The sequence below is a fragment of the Podarcis erhardii genome (assembly GCF_964252035.2).
Source record: "Podarcis erhardii genome assembly, chromosome: 3".
In the NCBI taxonomy this organism is placed as follows: Eukaryota; Metazoa; Chordata; class Lepidosauria; order Squamata; family Lacertidae; genus Podarcis; species Podarcis erhardii.
This window is the reverse complement of record NC_138507.1, coordinates 39,353,852-39,374,863: the sequence shown is the minus strand read 5'-3', so window position 1 is coordinate 39,374,863 and position 21,012 is coordinate 39,353,852. Positions and strand designations below refer to the sequence as shown.

General features: G+C 42.5%; 1 protein-coding gene and 1 long non-coding RNA gene across 3 annotated transcripts in view; one reads left to right on the top strand and one right to left on the bottom strand.

Annotated features, from left to right (window-relative positions):
• Nucleotides 1–3,712: 3,712 nt before the first annotated feature.
• Nucleotides 3,713–6,817, bottom strand: LOC309339486. The gene is made up of 2 exons (XR_014155403.1): nucleotides 6,685–6,817; nucleotides 3,713–3,889 (listed from the first exon to the last, which is right to left on the bottom strand). It is a non-coding gene; the product is annotated as an uncharacterized lncRNA (long non-coding RNA).
• Nucleotides 6,818–7,954: 1,137 nt separating this feature from the next.
• FILIP1 (filamin A interacting protein 1) overlaps nucleotides 7,955–21,012 on the top strand; it is an 89,363-nt gene continuing 76,305 nt past the window's right edge. The window contains exon 1 of one of the 2 annotated variants that reach the window (XM_081856838.1): nucleotides 7,955–8,380. The gene's annotated coding sequence lies outside the window, so the exon portion shown is untranslated. The remainder of the gene's footprint in view (nucleotides 8,381–21,012) is intronic. The other variant, XM_081856837.1, reaches the window with a different exon arrangement.

The following is a 21,012-nucleotide window of genomic DNA, read 5'->3' as shown; positions in this document are numbered from 1 at the left end:
CATCTGGTACGTAGGCTGAGACCCTATCTGCCTGCGGACTGTCTCGCCAGAGTGGTACATGCTCTGGTTATCTCCCGCTTGGACTACTGCAATGCGCTCTACGTGGGGCTACCTTTGAAGGTGACCCGGAAACTACAACTAATACAGAATGCGGCAGCTAGACTGGTGACTGGGAGCGGCCGCCGAGACCATATAACACCGGTCTTGAAAGACCTACATTGGCTCCCAGTACGTTTCCGAGCACAATTCAAAGTGTTGGTGCTGACCTTTAAAGCCCTAAATGGCCTCGGTCCAGTATATCTGAAGGAGCGTCTCCTCCCCCATCGTTCTGCCCGGACACTGAGGTCCAGCTCCGAGGGCCTTCTGGCGGTTCCCTCACTGCGAGAGGCCAAGTTGCAGGGAACCAGGCAGAGGGCCTTCTCGGTGGTGGCGCCCGCCCTGTGGAATGCCCTCCCATCGGATGTCAAGGCGATGGACAACTACCTGACATTCAGAAGACATCTGAAGGCAGCCCTGTTCAGGGAAGTTTTTAATATGTGACATTTTAGTGTATTTTTTATCTCTGTTGGAAGCCGCCCAGAGTGGCTGGGGAAACCCAGCCAGATGGGCGGGGTACAAATAATAAATTATTATTATTATTATTATTATTATTATTATTATTATTACGGGGTTCCTTCTGCGTTTCGGGAGCCGCTTCTGGCGCCCGCCGAGTCTCAAGACCACAGGCTCTTGCTGCCTGTGGGTTTCCGATGTGGGTCTCCGCTTCGCCGTAGCGGACGACCCGTTTTCTGCAGAGCTTCCCCTTCACGAAATGAAGAGGACCGCCATTGCCGTTCGCGCCGCCTCCGGAAGTCCTGAGTGTCGTAAATTGGAAAGGGGAAATACTGGTCTTAATTTTTACATCAAAACATCTACTTAAGTCACACAACACACACACACACACACACACACCTCAGTATTTAGATATTTTAAAATCATTTACAGGCATCAAGCAAAAATGAAACCAATGTCAGCTTAGGTAATTATGAGTTTAAAAATGATTTTAAAATAATAATTTTAAAACCACATGTGCAGAACCATATATCAACTGTTGAATATTGGTTGCTTTCCTAAATCTGGACTATTCTACAATCCTTAAAACTATTTGTGATAGCGTAATCCTGCTGAGGTCTGCTTCTTAACAGCACCAGAGTGTACTGTGAGTAATTTATAGCCACCAATCTCCCTTCACACTTTCCACATAATCTTTTGTTTATTGGGGCACCAGTTTCCTGTGTTGCTACACAGGAAGAACTGCAGGAATTAGAAATTAGCCAATTGTCCATTTCGAATTGTTAATGCAGCTAACGAAACTGTGCCTGGAACGAAGATTTCAGTGAAAGAGATTTCAACATGCGTTCAATTCTCCCCACTGAAATCAATGGGACTTAAATAATGATCTCGCCTGCATTGTTTTAGACAACATTGCCGGAAATGAAATATACAGTGCTCTACATGATATCATACTTTTTTCCATTACTGTGCTGATAGAAAAGCATTCTATGTTAAATGGCCTCCATCTAGTCTAGAGATAATTGAGTTTTTGTCCTGTTGTTGATTGTAGTGAAACTGGAACTTGATTTTGCCTGGACTGTGGCTCAGTATGTATGCCTTACTCCATTATTATACCGCTGCAGCTATGACCACCATGACCACTGTTCTAGCTATTTCATATATATTAGATATCAAAAGTATGCTAGGAACTGTACTAAAAACATACATTATTAATGCCCTGCTCCAGGGCACTTACAATTAATGCAGGGTTGGCCAACATGATGCCCTTTAGATGCTATGAATAAGAATACCCATCATCCCTAAGCATTGGGCAGCCTAGCTACGGCTGATGGGAGGCAGTCTAGTTCTTGCATACCAGGCATACTCATTCTCAGTGCTTTTTTCTGGAGGGACGCAGGGGTACACATAACCCTAAACATTTTGTGAATCTAAGTTTGGCCTCATTGAGGGGCAGTATTTCAATATGAGTAGGAAAATAAGAGTACCCCTAAACATTTTTTAAGAAAAAAAGCACTGCTCATTCTTACATTACTCCATGAACTCCATAAATAACAGCCTGTTGGAATGTTATATTTCTACATGTGTCTTGATTCTCTTCAATAAATCTATGTATGAGAGCTTTGTCGAGTTTTGTTGAATACTATCTAGACGGAGAGAGAAGTCTCAGGACGGAATACACCATGTTGCCTACACCCTATGAACAAGACGATTGTTTGGACAATTGCTTACCTCATAGTCATAAACCAAAAATTGGAGAAAAGATAGCAGGCAAATAAGTTTAAGCAAAGGTCTCACATAACACTGTTTTGGATTGTGTCACCCTCATTGATTTGGCTAACCCCAATGTGCCATTTGGATGAGTAGGCATAGGAAGAATATTGTGTAGGCTTGTTGGTGTCAAAAGCTCTATATTTCTATACCTGACACCCATACCCTCCAAAACTGGTGCCTACAACCCCTTTTGCTCAGAGGGACGTGGTTTTTGCTTAGAGGGATCCCGACTATTGCTCGGGAGTGTGGTTTATCATCTGCACTTGGCAGAGGGTAGGGGATAAATTAATTGAGTTTGCACTTTACTGTGAACCAAGGCTTTTTTTTCAGCTGGAACTCGCTGGAACTCAGTTCTGGCACCTCTCAGGTGGGCGCCATTGCCATTATAAGAGAACAAGGGAGGTGTTCTTGGTGAGTTCCGGCACCTCTTTTTCTAGAAAAATTGCACTGAAGTGAACCTACCTAATCTGTGCTCAGACACAAACATGGGTGTAGCCAGGATTTTTGTTGGGGGGGGGGGAGCATTTTCTTAGGAGGGCAGAACCTGAGTTAGTGAAATATACTCGGAGTCGAGAGTGGATTTCACGCTCTTTATTCAGCTCATAGTGGTGAGGAGGAATGGAAGTTCCCCCAGAATGTCTGCTTTATATACATTATTTACATAATGGGCCCCACATGATTGGCTAATTCCGGGATTCACCTGTAGGCCAATCAGGTTGCGGATTCACTTCCACCTGGAGCTGGATTGGGTGGCTCCTGTGGACCAATCAGACTGCTGCATTCTGAATCCTATTGTTCTAGGGCCAATCAGACTGCTGCATTTTAGATCCTATTCAACTCAGTACATAACAGTTAGCTATGTATCTTTATTGAATTTTATTGATTTAGGGGGGCAGCTGTCCCTCCCTGCTCCCCCTTGGCTACGCCCATGGACACAAACCAAAATGCAACTATGGGTTTATCCACACTTACATTTCCTCTGTGCTTTCCAGGTACGGTCTGCACTTTAAAGTTCCATGTTTAAAGCTCTATTTTTTGCCCCAAAGCTTTTCACCATGAAAACCTAAATTGGAGCAAACAGCAAATCCATGGATAACCTGAATTGCCATTTGTTGCACTTCAGCTTTAAAGAGCAGGTTTTCACGGGGAACGCTCCAGGGTGAAAAACAGAGCACCGGGACATTGAGCTTTAAAGCGTGGACCTGTGTTTGTTAAGCATGGGGCAAAAGGTAAATGTGGATAAACTCAAACTTTCAAAATTTGCACTTCTCCAAATTTTGCAATGCAGTTCTCCACCCAAAAGACGTAATGGGGGAAGCGCACAGAAAATGCATGATATGGTGGAGAATTGCTTGCAGAATTATTAGGATGAATGTACATGGAAATGTAAGTTTTGTGCAGACCTTTAATAAAACCGCAGACTAATGTGGAAATGGGTTGAACTGAAGATCGAGAAAACAAGAAACCAAGAGAAATAAAAATGGTCAGATTTATCCATCCTTATTTTGAGGGCTGAGACTTCTGAAGGAATCAGCATTCTGCACAGCAGTATACATGGGGTTTCCTTGAAAAAAAAAAAGCCCTGATGAATAAACATTCACAAACTCTTTATTGTAATATATAGATAGATAATTTGAGGGTCTTTACAATTTTATAACATGCAGATAGAAATATGTGTTGAGAAACCAGAGAAAGGAGCTGAGGGAAGTCGGAAGGTGGGGTGGGAGGTTGGGTTTTCTGTTTAGGGGGGAGGGGAGGGGGGAAATGGAGGGGGGAAACAATGTGGATGATGTATTTTTGTTAAAACTATTGTGTTGAAATTTCTAATAAAAAAGTTAAAAAAGAAAAAAAGCCCTGAAATTTTTGTTTGCCCAGAATTCAGCAGCCCATCTATTGCTATTTTTTAAATAAATAAACAAATACCTGTGCAAAATAGATTTTGCTCCTAAGAGTAATCTAAAGGCCATTCTTCTCTGTTCCCTAGCTGAGTGCACTGCCTTTGAACAATTCAGTTTTGTCAGTGGATATCAAGATATTCATGTCACAGCCAGGTGACATGAAGTGGTATCTGAAGAAGTGTGCATGCACACGAAAGCTCATACCAAGAACTAACTTAGTTGATCTTTAAGGTGCTACTGGAAGGAATTTTTTTATTTTGTTTTGACTATGGCAGACCAACACGGCTACCTACCTGTAACAGGTCATAAGTAATTATAGATTAGGAATGAGGATAGTCAATGAATAACAGAAGCAAATGGAGAGAGAGTGCACCAAATATGTTCCCTTTTGAGCAGTCCTGTTCCTCTACAGATATTGAACTGTGTTTCATACAAAACTTTAAGAGCAGCCTAAATTTTCAGCCCTTGCCAAGTGCTGCAGTACCGCAGCGTGAGGTAACCCGAGTGCGATCATAACAACATACCTTCTGAGGTAAAGGACATTGGCACCAAGCTATTTATTTCTCATCTCCCATTGAAATATTCGTAGCTAAGCCTATGGCTGCTGTCCACAAAATATTTAATCTGAGTAGCCCATGCATTTGGAGGGGCACCTGTCCCAGAATGAGTCAGTTGTGGTTTGCAGTATTTTAGACAATCTCCCTGCTAGTAGTGATTTATTCAAGACTAGCCTTATCATTGGACAAAGCAAGGAGGCTAATTATGAGGCAGCATGTTATAATAGGCAGCTGTTTTGTTTCACTGGCAGATGGAAGGGACATTCTTTTCCCAGAAACAGCAGGATGTGAAAGATAAATGGAATATCAGATCACATTAAGGATTTGAAGAAGGACCATCATCATCTATTTCAGAAAGCAACGTAAGGGATGTTTAGCCTAGAGAAGAGGAAATGAAGAAGGGAGAACAACACAATAGAGGTCTTCCAATACAGGAGATTGGGAGTGAGGGGCTTGTGTTCTCTGTTGCTCCAGAGGTTGGAAGATACAGGAAAGATTTCAGCTCAGCATTAGAGAAATGTTCTAAGAGTAAGGGCTGCTCAGCAATGAAATAGACTTGGGTGGTGGTGGACGCTCCTTCCTGAGAGGCATTTAAGCTGAGTCTTGGCAGATATCTAGTGGTATCCTTCACTGCAGATCCTGCACTGAGCAGTGGGCTGGAATACTAAACAATCAGCAACTATGTAATTCTTTGTTCTTTTCCAACAAAAAAGTCTCTCTCTGTCAACAAGGTCCATCAAGGCAAAGGCAACTGCCAGGACTGAGCTGTAGGTAGGTTGGAAGCTATGAAGCAGAAGTTGTATCAGAGTTAGATGTAAGAAACCTTGGCTTAGGCATTGGGCGTGTATCCCTCTCAGCCCCCTGCTGGAGATCTGAGGCTAGACAGGGTCAGGAATTTGGGGACACTGCAAAATGTGTGTTCACACAGCTGGCCCCCTTTATCCACACAGCTGAGGAGAGTACTATGTCCCAGCACTGTGTGCTTGTGGCCAGAGACTCCCCTCAAGACCCCTTTAACGGGTAACCCTGATATCGCCGCTGCAGAAGGAGCGAGTCACCGCATCACCTGCTCATTGAATATTGGACAAATGGATTCCACCCAAAGCCTAAAACCACCAAAGTTGTGACAATTGCTACAGAGAAGGCAAGACCTGCAGAGCAGGGGAAATTCCTTTCCAGCTCTGAAAAACAGCAGCCATCATCCTACTGAAGCAACGCCCATGAACCTAGAAAGGAAGCAGTTAGTTTGAAAAAAAGATAGAGGTACGGGGGGGGGGTTGGAGGGGTGAGTGATGCCACGGCTGCAATGGATAGGGATACACCAGTTTAAAAATGGGTTCTGGTGGGAATCCAGACAAAAAACTCCACAGCAACCATCAGGGGCGGAAACCTCGCCCACCATCTGACCTGGTGAGTGGATATTCCAGTGCATGGAAAGCTGACAAGCATAGGCGCCGACTCCATGGGGCTTGAGGGGGCCCGAGCCCCCTCAAAAATTCGTTTGGGGGGGCTCCGCCCCCCCAATAATCTCCGGCGCCCCTCCAGCAGAGCGCCATCGCCGCCCCTCCCCCAGCCCAAAATGCACAGGGAGGGGCGGGCTGCATGCCTCCTGCCCTCCCTCCCGAGCAAAAGCTCCACCCAATTTCCTTTGGAGCTGATTAATAGGCGCAGCACGCTCTCCCCTATTCGCTCACGAGGAGGCGGCGCCACTTTATTTGCATATTCATGAGCTTATTTATTATTCATGAGCTTTCCCGGGCCCCCCCAATATTTTTTATAAGTCCGCGTCCCTGCTGACAAGTCTTAAAGTTTGGTAAGAACCTTTCTCCCTGAGATTTAATTTTTCCATTTGGAGAGAACCTGAGGCAGCAGGTAGGGAGATGCATTCGTTCATAAGCCCCTACCTTGTCCCAAGAGGTACACAGCATTGTTCTAGTATTATTTCAGTTGGGGCAGCTGTTGAGAATCTGTAGCCCTTCAGATGATATTGGATTGCAACCAACATCAGCCTCATCTGGCATGGACAATGGGCCTGGGATGATGGGAGGTGTAATCTTAATAACATCTAGAGGGCCACTATGACCTCACCTCTGGGCTAAGGCTTGTTCACCCAATCAAGATTCAGATGTTGTTACCTCAGGTTATCCTCCTTAGGATAGCATCTCCTTCTAGCTAAATGGAGAAGTAATTCCCAGGACAGAACAAAAGACTGTGCTGATTTTCTTGGGTCATTCACTGTTCGTTGCAAATGTTCTGTGCAAATATGACCCCCAACCACCAGAGCTAAAAACAACAACACACCCTGCAGTTTGTTTACGGGATCACTTTATCGCAGGCTGAAAGTAAGCCGAGTCAAGAACTGGTTCTGCCAAGGGTGCTGTCTCTCCCTAAGCTCACCCTGACCTGCGCTTCACCCTTCAAATGTAAACAAACCAAGGATTGAAGTTGATTCACTGCGCTGTATCCTAGGATAGTGGATTCTGTAAACAGGATGCTAGAATGCCAAAGTGCCTAATGTGAGCCTTGTTAGCATTCCACACACCAAAATAGTTTAAATTGCTTCAAAATTGGCAACAGATTACTCAGTGGCGTAGCATGGGGGGTGCAGGGGGGGCCGGCCGCACTGGGCGCAACATCTGGGGGTTAGGGTTAGGGGGCGCAAATCCACGGGTTAGGGGGCGCAAATCCACGGGTTAGGGGGTGCAAATTACTTGCCTTGCCCCGGGTGCTGACAACCCACGCTACGCCACTGAGATTACTTAAAAGGTCCTGGTTTGTGATAGCTTTCTAATGAATACTGTTGGCTTTTCACATGACGATTTTCCTGTAAATGTTTTTTTATTAAAAAAAATAATAATCTCAAAATAATTTTTAAAATGACGTTGACCTGCTGACCCTTCGCCACAATTCTTTTTTGAGGGATAAAAGGAATTGCACACCCTGTTTGTGTTTGATCATGTTTATAGACACGAGAAGACTCTTCCTGCAAAATGTGAGGTTCCTTCATATGTAAATACGGAGGTAGCTATAGAGTGCAGTTCTATATCCACTGATAACTCAGCAGCTGAGGAACTCGGCAAAGCCTGCTTCAAACTTCTCAGCTGTTGACAGGCTTGACTTGCTGAGAACACTGGTTAAATATAGCACGAACGAGCTCAGCTCAACAAAGTCATTGCTCTCTGAACAGTGTGAGAGGAGACCAGGAGAGGGGAAATGCAATCTCAGAACTTGACTGCCAAAGCTTAGCACCACAGAGCAACAGTTGTGGGTGGGGGCAAAACAACAGCAAAAGAGGCTTTCAGACAAAAGCCGGGGGGGGGGGAGAGAAACATAACTGAGAGGCTGTACCTCCTGTTTCTTCTGCGTGGTATTTCTCTTAACAGGAACTACGTTCCTCTTCTGCTCTCTTCCCTGTTTCCTGCATTACTTCAGTCACTGACAGATCTAGAAAGAAAGCGAGGGGAAGCTTCTGTCTCTGTGTTCTTCTGGGCCTGATTAATACCTTCAGTCTTGGTCATGCAAGCTAGATTCCTGAAGCCTTCCAAGACCACAGTGTCTTTGTAAAAGGAAGGCAACTCGGTCTTCTCTTCCACTTGGCAGGTAAGACTGAATTGACTTCTCCAGTGGAGTTTTTCATTGAGAATGATTGTTTTTGCTTCTTGTTTGTGAATGTTCCCTTGGTTCTTGTGTGTGTGTGTGCGTGTTTGCCTTCTGTGCTTAACATTCTGCTTAATGTGGAAAGCTGAGAAGAGAGACACTCTCTTTACAAAAAAAAAAGAGAAGATAAAAAGACTGTCTTTTTTTGCTTTTATCAGTACAGGAAAATTGTCACGTTCTTTTACGCTATCTGTCAAACTAGCAAGGCTAATAGCAACATTCTAAAACCATAATAGGACAGGAGATGGGATATGGAGGCATGGAATATAACAAAGGCATCAGCTATGTTTGTATAAGCACATGCTGTCAGAAGGCACATTAAGATTGGGGTTTTATTTTAAGAAGACTGGCTGGGGCTAGTATCACAACAGCTATAAAACCTAGTAATGAAGACTGGCTGGTCAGCAGGATAAAGTAGGCATGCTGTGATATTCTGAATTAATTGTGAGGCTCTTGTCTGATGCTTTCTAGCTCACCTATCTATTTTTCACAAGCCTGTAAGTGCTTTTGTACACCTGGTACATTTTGTTCTGCCCTTTTGACAATAGTCCTAAGTCTTGCCGCTGCTATCAAGAATATCTATCTTATTAAATCACAGTCCGAATGTTTACTCTGTGTGAATAACTCCATGAACATTCATAAGCAGGATATTTTTGGACACAACAATGTCAGGATTTATTTAAGTATAAATATATCTTTACAGAGAACTGACCATTCAAAATGTTACCACGTTGCTAGAACCCACATTCTATTTTTTACTATGACAAAAAATAATCCAGTTCTAAAAACATTTACTTCCAGAGTACATGGAACTTACTTCCATGCAACTGATAGTACTCTGTAAAAATATGTTTATCATATTTTATTTTGTGTTTTTGCATTTTATCTTCTTTTTGTAAACCACACTGAAAACTTAGTTGAAGCATATAAACCCTGGAAATAAGTAATGGAGCAATTGTGTTTAAGAACCGCAACTTGATAGGATTGTATACCCATATGACCATGCCTATCTATCTATTAACTGCCTAAAACCAGCTAACAACAGAAAAACCAGGGAAACAAATAAATGCAAGAATAATTAATAACTTGTTGGAAAGTGTTGACATTTACCTGAAATACTTCCTGTTTCTTAAAAAAGATTTTTCTAGTAATAAAAGAATGCAGTAACAGAATTTTCTGTTGTGTGCCCAATGCAGATCATTTGTTCAGTCCTAAGAATATATAATTTGTTGCTTTATTTAACTATCTAAAGAAATAAAATGACAATCTGATATTTCAATCATTAACACATCTAGTCTGAATTCCATCCCAGCAATTAAATGACATCTTAGTGCCATGATCCTAAATTCACTTACTGGGAAGTTTCCAGTAAGTGGACTTAGGATCATGACACTAAGTTACGATTCAAAAGTGATTATTTTTGTTTATGGGTATAAATTATGGCTGATAATGTAACTGCTAAGACAACAGTGAGAGAAATGAAACAGTAAGAATGAGACACATTTCCAAAGAGTCATGAGAAAAGTACTGTGCATTATTTATTTTCCAGAGATGTATCAATTGAATATTTAGAACCCAGATGATCTACAGTGCCTATTCATGGTCTTGGTTTCTCTTCTTGTCAGTATGTTTAGGAACGCATGCAGCTATCTGTCTCTTTCTTCTAGTGCATGTCTTAGGCCTGCCCTAATAGGAACTATGACACACCTACTCCCAACCCAATAAATAATCAACTTCCACCCTTCAGCGCCAGGAACAAAACTTTCATCCATCCATATGGAACAGGTCAGCCATGTTGATATGTATCTATTCCTTAAAGAATACTGGCTAGCACCTGCAAGGGAAACTTTTTCTTTTCAATACTGCTCTTTTGTGTGAATGCATTTCTCTGCAAAAGAGCTGTTTTAATTGTAAAAATTGAAATACCATAAATGTGCCTTAGAAGCTGATTGTGGGAAAAGGCAGACTGTAGCCTTTTCTCATCTGCATGTTTCCATCAGGAGGAGCATAGAAAGAGGATGATGTCAAGGAGGTTTAACAAACTGAAGGACACCCGTCCTCTTTCTATGCATCTCCTGTACTCCTGTGGAGCTTTTTAAAGGATTTCCTAATGAAAGGTCAACAACTTTGATTTCCTAAAAAAAGCTTAACTTTGGCTGCCCCCCCCCCCCAATCCTGGCTACGCCCATGCTAGCAAATATCAACCGTGATGGCTGTCATGAGAAGAGTCCCTTAGTATTACTCTTTGAATGTAAATCACTATAATTAGCAGCATTTTTGTTATTATTATTTTTAGGTGTGTAATGGCTGCTTGCTAAACACAATAAATCACACTGAACTGAGCTGAATTGACTAGCAGACCCACAAAGTTTCATGTAAAGAAAGCAGCAAGGTCTTATCCTGTGGGCTAAAGAACTATAACTCAAAACATGAGAAAGGTTTGCATAGTCCTGGAATAGCTTGGGTGCTAGAAAGTAATTTGTTCAACCATTTACCTCTTTATAATAAAAAGAGGGGGAGAAGTTAGTGAAGCACCATAAACGAAGAGCCTTGTGGAGTTAACCTTCTCACTTTGTGGGAGGGATCATTTGTTTCCCCTTGTCACAGCAAATAGCTTAATGTGTGCTGGCATTTTTGATGGCTTCGTCTTAATAGTTTCCAAACAGGAGTCTGTCTGAATAAAATTCACCAGCTGATATGTGTAAGGAGCAAAACAGTGTAATGACCTAGTCACCTCTGTGTGTTCCCTTCCCCTCCCTTCTAAAGTGGGCACACTGTCTAAAATTACCCTTCTAAACAGGTGCCCACAAAGGGACTCTGGGGTTTTCCTATCAAATCTGTGAAATATGGAACATGGACTTTACAACAGCTGGGCCACAGGGATTGTTAATAGCTGGACTGTTTTTGATGTAGATTTTCATCCCAGGAAAATATATTGACCTAAACACATGTTCTTTCTTCCCTCCTCCTTCTTCCAATACCCCCTGAACCAGTTTTGGGGGGCAAACAGTGGGAGGAGAGTGGGGAAACCCCACTGCCCTATGTGGAAATCCTTGTGTGGGCTCTGCTAGTGGGACTCATTATTTGAATCTAGCTCACAGCCATCATGGCTAGTCACCTCTGATAGTCTCACCCCTCATGAATTTGTCTAATCCTCTTTTTAAAAGAGGACATCCCAACTGGGGGCCATTACTCATCTCATGGGATAAAATTCCATTGTTAAACTATGCGCTATGTGATGAACTATTTCCTTTTGCCTGTCCCGAATCTTCTGATATTCTGCTTCGTTGAATGGCCCTGAGTTCTGCCTCAAAAACTTTTCCCTATCCACTTTTTCTACATCATGCATGATTTTTAAAGTAAACTTATTCAAAAGGCCTGGATGAACTTGGTGCAAAAATGGACAAAGGATGGCAGCAGCCAAGCTTACCCCAGAAGGCTATTATTCCTTATCTGGGGTGCCACTACTAAAAAGGTCTTCTGCCTTAAGGAGTTGACTGCTTCTCTTCATCTGGTGGGGCACCCAGAACAGGCCCCAGAACAGTTTTGGCTAGGTGGTTATATTTCAGGTAGCCTGGTCCCAAACTGCTTTTGGAGTTTGGGACCAAACAAACATGTAAAGGCAGGTGCTGCTTTGGCCTTCTGTGTCATCAGCTAACATATGGAAAGGCTGTTAACTCAGAGCTCCCACAGCTGCCCATGTAGCTGTTGTCCTGGCCTGATCAAGGCACATTCCATAGGTTCAGAGAGAAACTTGTCCCAACCACAGCCCCTTGGCAACTGTCCACACCTGCTCACAAATGCCTGCTTCACCATTTTAGGCACAAGAGCACACTGTATTAGGGATGTAGATGCAATCTGCTAACTGTGTGGAATCCTCTGTCAAGGCTATCATCTAAACACATCACTCACTGGTTACCTCTCCTTATCATCCGTTCCAAAGAACAAATAAAGCAATCTTTGTCATCTATGAATAAGCCTTTTGCTTATTCTGTGTTGTTCCCTATTTTCCCATTGTCCACTAAGCTTTCTGCTCCTTAACCCATCAACTTTGTGAGCCCTTCCTTTCTCCTTCAAAGCTTAGCATGCTTTTGTCTTGTATTCCAGTTGCCATTTCCAGCTCCTCTCCCTTCCCATGGGAAAGGCAGCCTACATCTTTCTCTTTCATTTCCTTGCTGCGGCCTTATTTCCTTATGCCAACAGATGGTTTCTACTCCTGGAACAAGCATTTTTTTTTTTGCTACATAAAATATTAGTAATTTTCAGCTATGCTTTGATATGGGTTTGTTTTTTTAGCAGTTCTAAAAACAAAAACAAAAAAACCCCTAAATAGTTCATGGTCACCAAAACAAAGAGAGACTGTGAAGGCCTCCTTGTGGGGTCTGAACTGGCAGTGATGGACCAGGGATGAGACCTTGGGGTCATAGTAGATAGCTTGATGAAGATGGCAACCCAGTGAGCAGCAATGGTGAAAAGGTAGGGTCGCCACATTTCAAAAAGTAAAATTCCTGACACCTGCAAAATTGTTAAGCTTTTTTGGGGGGAACAAACCCAAATTGGGGGAACCTAACCCCCAAAATAGTGATTTTCAGCTTTTTGAGCTGTTTCCACTGCCTTTTCCATCGTGTTTTCCCTGACATTTTACCGATTTGGTAAAATCCCCCCCAACGCCATTTTTACACCCGAAAACTAGGACATGTCGGGAATTTTCCTAACATATGGCAAGCCTATGAAAAAGCAAATTCCATGCTAGGAATCATTAGTAAAGAAATTGATTAGAAAACTGCTGATACAGTATACAAACCTATGGTGCAACCACATTTGGAATACTATGTCCAGTTCTGTTCACCTCACCTCGAAAAGGATACTGTGTAGTTGAAAAGGTTCAACCAAAATGTTCAAGCGGATGGAACAACTCCCCAATGAAGAAAATCTTGCAGTGTTTGGGACATTTTAGTTTAGAGAAATGCCAGGCAAGAGGTGACATGACAGACGTTTATAAAATTATGAACGGCACACAGAAAGTGTTCTTAAAACTAATACAAATCTAGCTAATTACTGGCTTTCTGTAAGGTTGGTTCCCAAATGGCACATTTGCAACTGTGGCCCCAATTCAGATAATGTTATTTATGCTTGAGTTCCACTGAAATGGATGGGACTGAATTTGTCACACTGATTCTACCTGGATTAAAGTCAGTAATTCCAACTGATCAAAGTGGCAATTCTATCTAAACCTGGGTAGGATTGTAATTTTATCCAGATTGAGAGTTACATGTGAGATGAGGGATTGCCATGTGGAAAAGGTGGCATTGATAGTTGTGGAGGAGATAGAATTTTGGCAGGTGTAAGCTACACCTGCTGAAATCTCATATTCTGCACAAGTATTGACAGCACAGGACAACAGTCCTCTCCTCTTTTTAACTTACCCACCCTGTTCACTAATTTGGGATCTTATCTATTTCCTTTTAAGAACATAGGAACATTAGTTGTTTCATTTTAGGGTCCCCCCTCTCTCATTCATTCTGTCTAATGTGTTACAAAATACTTATTCACTCAGATTTCCTAAAAATCATAGTCAGCCATTAAGATACACAAGAAGTTTCTTTCTTCACTGCTTTTTCCTCAGCTTCTTCCATATTGCTTTTTCTTACAACATGCTCTAAAGTTACAGTGATTTCTTCTTGTGCTGAAGGTCAGGTTGCGTATATACACTAGAGCAGTGTTTCCCAACCTTGGGTCTCCAGCTGTTTTTGCACTACAACTCCCATCATCCCTAGCTAGCAAGACCAGTGGTCAGGAATGATGGGAACTGTAGTCCAAAAGCAGCTGGAGACCCAGGGTTGGGAAACACTGCACTAGAGGAAGGCTGTGGAAGAGTTTTGTAGGAAATAACACAACAGAGATTAGATTGCCATCGGCTATTAAATACATAAGGCTGAACTCACTGAAGTGCCCAGACCCTGATCCAGGATAAATTCCTATGACCCCCAAAAGTGCACTTAAAATGTGGATTTCTGGAATGCGAGCCAAATCTGTATGAGCAACATAGCAGTTGTGTGACTAGTTTACATCAAGCCTCCAGAACTGAAAGGAGGATAAGGAACCACACAGATTAGTGGCTGCAGCAAAAGGGATCACAGAGGACAAAGATGACTACTTTATTTTTTGGAAAGGGTGATAAGGAGAAGCTTCCTGATTTCTCAATGCATATTTACTGAATCACCGCAAAGTCTTCCAAGGGTTTGTCAGTTGCTGGGTTTGTGTATGGAGAATGATGTAGACATCAGAGTCTCCAGGGTTTTCCCACTCTCAAGTTTTCCCCTAAATCTGAATTCTTTCTGAGATAGACATAAACTATTCCATTGCTACATTTTATGGATTTTTAGGTGTGACTCTATCAAGCTTTTATGGATCATAGTTTGAGAGTTTTGAATTGCTTTTGTTCCAAAGATACTGTAACCTGACCTCTTTGGATAAGGGAGCACAGAATCCGGTTAATTTAAGAAATAGCTAGAGGATGGCAGCAAACAGAAAACTTTGCATTTGCCAAACAAAAAAACAAAAAACAAAAAAAGCATTTTTGATGGCGGACAAACTTATAAGGCTACAATCCTATACCCACATATCCGAGAGTAAGCACCATTAAACTTGCTGGGATTTACTTCTGAGTAGCCACATGACCCGGAAGCTGTCTGCAGACAAACGCCGGCTCCCTTGGTCTATAGAGCAAGACAAGCGCGCAACCCCAGAGTCGTCCATGACTGGACCTAATGGCAGGGCCAGATTTAGATGAAGAGAGGCCCTAGGCTACTCCACTTATGAGGCCCCTCCCCATTCCCCACCCTCACAACTAGAAGAAAATGGAAGAGTGTTATAAACAAAATTGAGTGAAGCTAAGGATAATGACGGGTATTTAAAATTCTACAGTTCATAATTTCTCCTCTAAAGGACATTAGATATTATTGTTAAATACCGTGGTGATTTTAAAAAATGCATAAAATTAACACTGAAAAACTTTTGCAATAACTGAACTTTGTAAACCTTTTGTGGCCTGGGCAGGCCTGGAACTACACCCCATGTCTTGTTCCTCTCTAAGGAATCAAGTTCAGCCTTCATGGCATTTAACCATGGCTCGGCATCCTCTGAGGTTAAACTTTGTACCTCTTGGAACCTTGAAGGTTCCCAAACCTTCACTGAGTTACTAACAACAGCTGGATCTACTGTGACTGTTTTAGCAAACTCTTCACCATACCTTTTGGGTGGTTTACCCTTTGTGGCCCTTTCAGATCTGCATACTTACACAAGTCTTCCATGCTAGGCTTCTCCTATTTAGGGCAGCCCACAGTATATATATTTTCTGCCTCTGATTAGTTATCATTTAACTCTTAGGGGAAACAATTAGCACACACATCATGTGCATGGAAGTTGCCAAACCAATTAACCAACTAGAAGGATTACTGTTAATAGCACTGGGCAGGCCGGGTCGTCCTCTTATATACCTGCTGGATTGACAAGGCATCTCACCCTCACCTGAATCTTATAGCTTTCCTGTAGCTGCCTCTGATTAGTTATCATTTAACTCTTAGGGGAAATAATTAGCATCACACGTCATGTGCATGGAAGTTGCTGAACCAATTAACCAACTAGAAGGATTACTGTTAATATCACCAGTTTTCCTATAACCTGATGTTGCTGGATAGTTTTGATGAACTGCAAAAGCATTTTTAGTTTGCTTTCTGTTGCCACCCTGGAACTTTTCTATATTAGTGCCACTTTGTTTTGTTCAATTCCTTGCAAATGAAGGAAAACAACTTTTCTGCTTGTATATGTTGATAATATAATTTTGGTTACCGAGGACAAACAAGATTGTACAAAAACAAGATTAGGTGCAGGCCTGGCCAGGATATAGGCATCCTGACTGTGACAAAGGTGACCTGTGTGCTTGCTTGCTTGATTAACAGCTGTTGGGAACATCAGGGTCCCTGCTCTCCTTTCTTATGGTCTTTTACTGGACCTGGAGACTCCAATAGAGAGCACTCCATGTCAAGAAGTAGGGCAAGTGGGCACTCTATCAAATGGCAGGGCAGGAGTTACATGGAGCAGGCCTTTTCACTGGCGGTGCCCATTGTATGCCTCACTCTTCCCAGACCTGCTCTCTTTTGGCCTGTATTTTGGAGCTTTATAATTTAAGAAGACTTTGGAAGAACTGGTTGACAAGTCTTATCAGTTGCTGACGTATGGGCAGATTTTATTTGCTGCTATTATGTGCTTCTGGTGCACCAGGGTTTACACCAGCGTAATAGAGTTGGCCAGGATGCCAGAAGAGATACAATTTACGAGCTTTCTCTATTATCTGTACAGCAGGGGGTGTTCAGTCAACAGTGCAAAGGCTGAGCTGAAGCATTCCCTGCTGGTTACCTGCATTCAGCAATAGGGGTCGCTGTTTGGTAGCACCCAATTGGTTAGCTGTCAGATTCTAGAGCTCCCTATTGGTGGCTCTTAGGTAATTCACAAAATACAGAGCCCATTCATAAAACACAGTGTTCATTCATAAAGCAGTAACATAAATCTCCATTGTTACATATTGGGTATATATTTCAGTGGTTGAACGTACAAGTTTATGGCCGTGCTGTAGTGTAGTGCTTATGCAACTGTGAATAAAAGGTGGCTGGGCTCATTGTCTTTGGGTTTGGGGGGGGGAGAGGTGACAAAACTGATTTCCAATAAGTGCCCCCCTTTATTTCCATAACAATTCCTTGAGTCTGTACTCTGAATGGTGACACCAGGGACCTAGAAGGTGCAGGGCTTATCAATCCAACCCCTGCACAGTCTCATCAGGGCTGACCTTAAGGCAATTGGAGCAATTGGGCCAAGTTGGGCCCTGTGGGCCACTCCTAAGGGGCCCCCTGCACCAGGGCAATATAGATGGATTTTATTTATATTTATATAAGATTTTGCAGACTTTGCTGTGAACTGGGGCCCTACAAAAAACAACAACAACCCCAAGTTGCACCCCACAGCTTCAAATTGGGCCCCACTGGCTAGTCCTGAGTCTAATAGTTGCTGGACCTGAGTTGCCCTGCCCTTGCATGAAGTCTTGGGTTTACAATTTTGGGAGAGGGGAGACTGCAGCACTGGGGAGAGGGCAGGCTGGTGAGGCCCCCTAGATTTAGAGGCCTGAGTTGTCCTGACCTTGCATGAAGTCTTGGGTTTGCAATTTTTGGAGAGGGGAGACTGCCTCTGGGGAGCCCCCCTAGATTTAGAGGCCCTAGGCTTCAGCCTACTTAGCCTATACATAAATCTGGCACTACATAACGGTCAGGGGTACCTTTACCTTTACCTTTACCTAGGCACGTACACCACGTTACTGGTTTAGAATTCTTGCTGCTATTAATGTTACACACACACCACCCTTCTTCCGAGGATCACAGGGCAGTTTACAACATAAAAACATAAAAAATGCACAACTGTCCTGCGCATGCCTAGTCATGGCGACCACCATGTATGAGTGGCATGTGTCCAGGGTGCTGGCATAGTCCCTGATTGGTGGGCTTTGGTTAGTTGTTTCTGGGGATGTGGGAGGGGGAGGAGCATCTGTACCCTTTTTGTGCCATTTGGGGATGTTCCAAAATGTAAATCCTTCTCTCATCCTGGGCTGAGCAGGTACAACATACAGGAGCCTTTGTGTCAGTGTAGCAGTCACAAATCTTCCACTTCCAGTGTAACTGGACAATAGGATTCCTTTGCCTTTCCTTTTTCAGCTGTAGGAATTCACTAGTGGTACAAATCAGATTTTGCCATCTTTAAAATAGAAATATAAGCGAGGGCGGGGAATCCCAACGAGGAGATCATGTATAAAGTAGGCATAACTAGTAAAAGTGTGGTAGACTTGTTGATGTCAGGAAATCATTGAAATCATGCTGTGTAGGATATTGAAACAAACTCCGCACATCACTGTAGCATCCCAAACAAGAGGCTGTCTTGGTCAATGATCGGTTCATGAGATCAAAACCCAGCCCTTTTCATGTAGTAAGTAGTGTATAGTGCTCATTACAGTTGGCCATGTGGCAAAGTGGTAATCTGATTTCTCCACGGTGGAGCCAGTTTGTTGGGATGTGAATAATCTTTCACCTCAACTTCAGCACAGGCTGAAAATCAATTCAGCCATGTGACCGAGCAATTAGATGGTGGTGGTGTGGTGGAAGCGCACAGAACTATCCATGAGGCCAGGTTTTTTAGGCTGGAATCTGTCATAGAATTGTAGAATTGTAGAGTTGGGAGGTACCCCAGGGGTCACCTAGTCCAGTCCCTGCAATGCACAGCTAAAGCATCCATGACAGATGGCCATCCAACCTCTGCAAGGTTGCTTGTGGTTGCTTTTCAATGTAGGGCAGAAAGTAGCATTGTGAAACAATGCAAGTTTTAATGATACAGACACTGGAAATGCAAAAACACCATTTAAATATAGTTTGTGAAGATGACCTGTATGTGTGAACAGTCCTGAGTATGATTTAAATGTCTCCAGGGTTGAGAGAAACCGCTTGTCTTTCCTTTTTGGGGCAAATTATTACATACGCAGTTAACACTATTCTGAAACTTTGTACTACAGAGACAGATAAAATTATATTCTAAAAGTACGGTCAGTTTTTGTTTTGTTTTTGTACAGAAAGATATGTGAATTCTTTCAGGCTCATGGGAATTAAATGTTTCAGGGTTTATTAGCCTAATTCTTCTGTGGCACATGGGAATAAAATGATCTTATCTTCATAAGCAAAGGATCCTGGCCTTGAAAGAATGGAGCAATGTTAGCTACATTTGGTTAAATAGTTATATACTGCTGTATTTTTGTGAACTCTTATTGTATGCGGGTGGCGTTCTCGCCTTGCTCTCACGGTAGTTGCCATTACAGTTTATCAGACATATTAACCCCCCCTTAAAACAACAACAGAAGAAACATGCAAAATAAACAAGGATGTGATTGAAAGCAGTAGCGAACTGACGTCATCCTTTTAAACTGCTGCCAGCTTGCTTTGTTTATTGATGAGATCTTTGTGAAAATAAGGTCTTTTCTATGCCCAGATGAGAAGCAATGGGGCTAAGTAGTCTTTACTTTTGTTTTTCCATTCCCATTTCCCTCTCTGCTTCTAATGCACTTAGGCTAAAAGTAACCTTGTAATGGGCTGAGTTCCGGTAACTGAATAAGATACAGGCTGAGAGAAGGAAAGAAGCATTGTAGACTTCATGACGAACTGTTTCAGCACAGCAACCTGAGTGTTTAAGGAAATGAAGCAATGCCCGTTTATTATATTTGCAGTTACTGTGACAACAAACATATACTCCCCCCCTCGCCTCCCCCAAACCCTCATACATCATTCCTGACTCCGTTCAAAGCCTTTGAGTCCGGCAGACAGAATTTTCTCTTAAGCCCTTTTGCATACCTGACAATATAGCTCACATGGTGTTATTATTACCTCCGTTGCAAGGACTGAATTAGGTTGTTTATTCAAGTCGTTTTGAAAGGGTAGCAGTTGTGCTGTCTGTTGACACCTGAGTGCTAAGCCTAGCAACGCAGTGTTTAGGTAAGAGAACGGCCATTTCCAACTGCAGGTTCTACAGTCTTGTGGCTTTCAGGATTTTGAGAGCAGCTGCTTTCACCATTATTATTATTATTATTATTATTATTATTATTATTATTATTATGATTATTCTAAAAACACTGCTACTTTTACCATACTTTAAAAAAAAAAAAATCAAGTGTCTAGGCATCATGATGGATGTGGCGGGAATTTTGAAATGGTTGGCAGGAAGTATCTATTAAAAGAATTAAAAAGAAGAGATATTTGAGTTTTCTCACCCACGACACTGAGCCACCTCCTGATCATGGAAGTATCACAGAATCATAGACTTGGAAGGGACCACAGGGGTCATCTAGTCCAACCCCTATAGTAAAATACCTAACTACAGATTCTATAATCAGAGTGCAAATACAGTGGTTTATTTATCCTAACTAATCTTTCACCGGTAAGATTGGTGGGAAATGCCCGTTTATTTTATTGATATCCCACGAAGGAGCTCAAAGTAATGTATCTGAGTTCCCCTCTCCGCATTTTATCCTTACAACAACTCTATGAGGTCAGTTTAGGCTGAGAGATTGTGACTGACCCAAAGTCTCCTCGTGAGCTTCATAGCCAAATGGGGATTTGATCTCGGGTCTTCAACACTATCCACTACACCCCACTGCTTGGCAGTCACGATAACATCTGCCTTGAGAATAGATCTGACTTGTGTCACTCTGTTCAACATTTCTTATCACCCAAGTGAAAGAAAGTAGAATGAACAGGCCTTAGTTCTTAATGGGGCACACTAAAAGCAAACACTGTCTGACTTTCAAATCTGTTTTGAAGCTAGGCTTGCTCCACTCCCCTACTGGTGGTATGAAGCAGCTAATGTTTCTTCAACGTTTCTGCTGACAGCTACAGCTGACAGCTACATCTTGGTGAACCGCAGTATAAACCCTGCCTCCAAGCTGTTGCTTTGATTATAAGTGTTTGATTCCTCTCATAACATATTCCTGC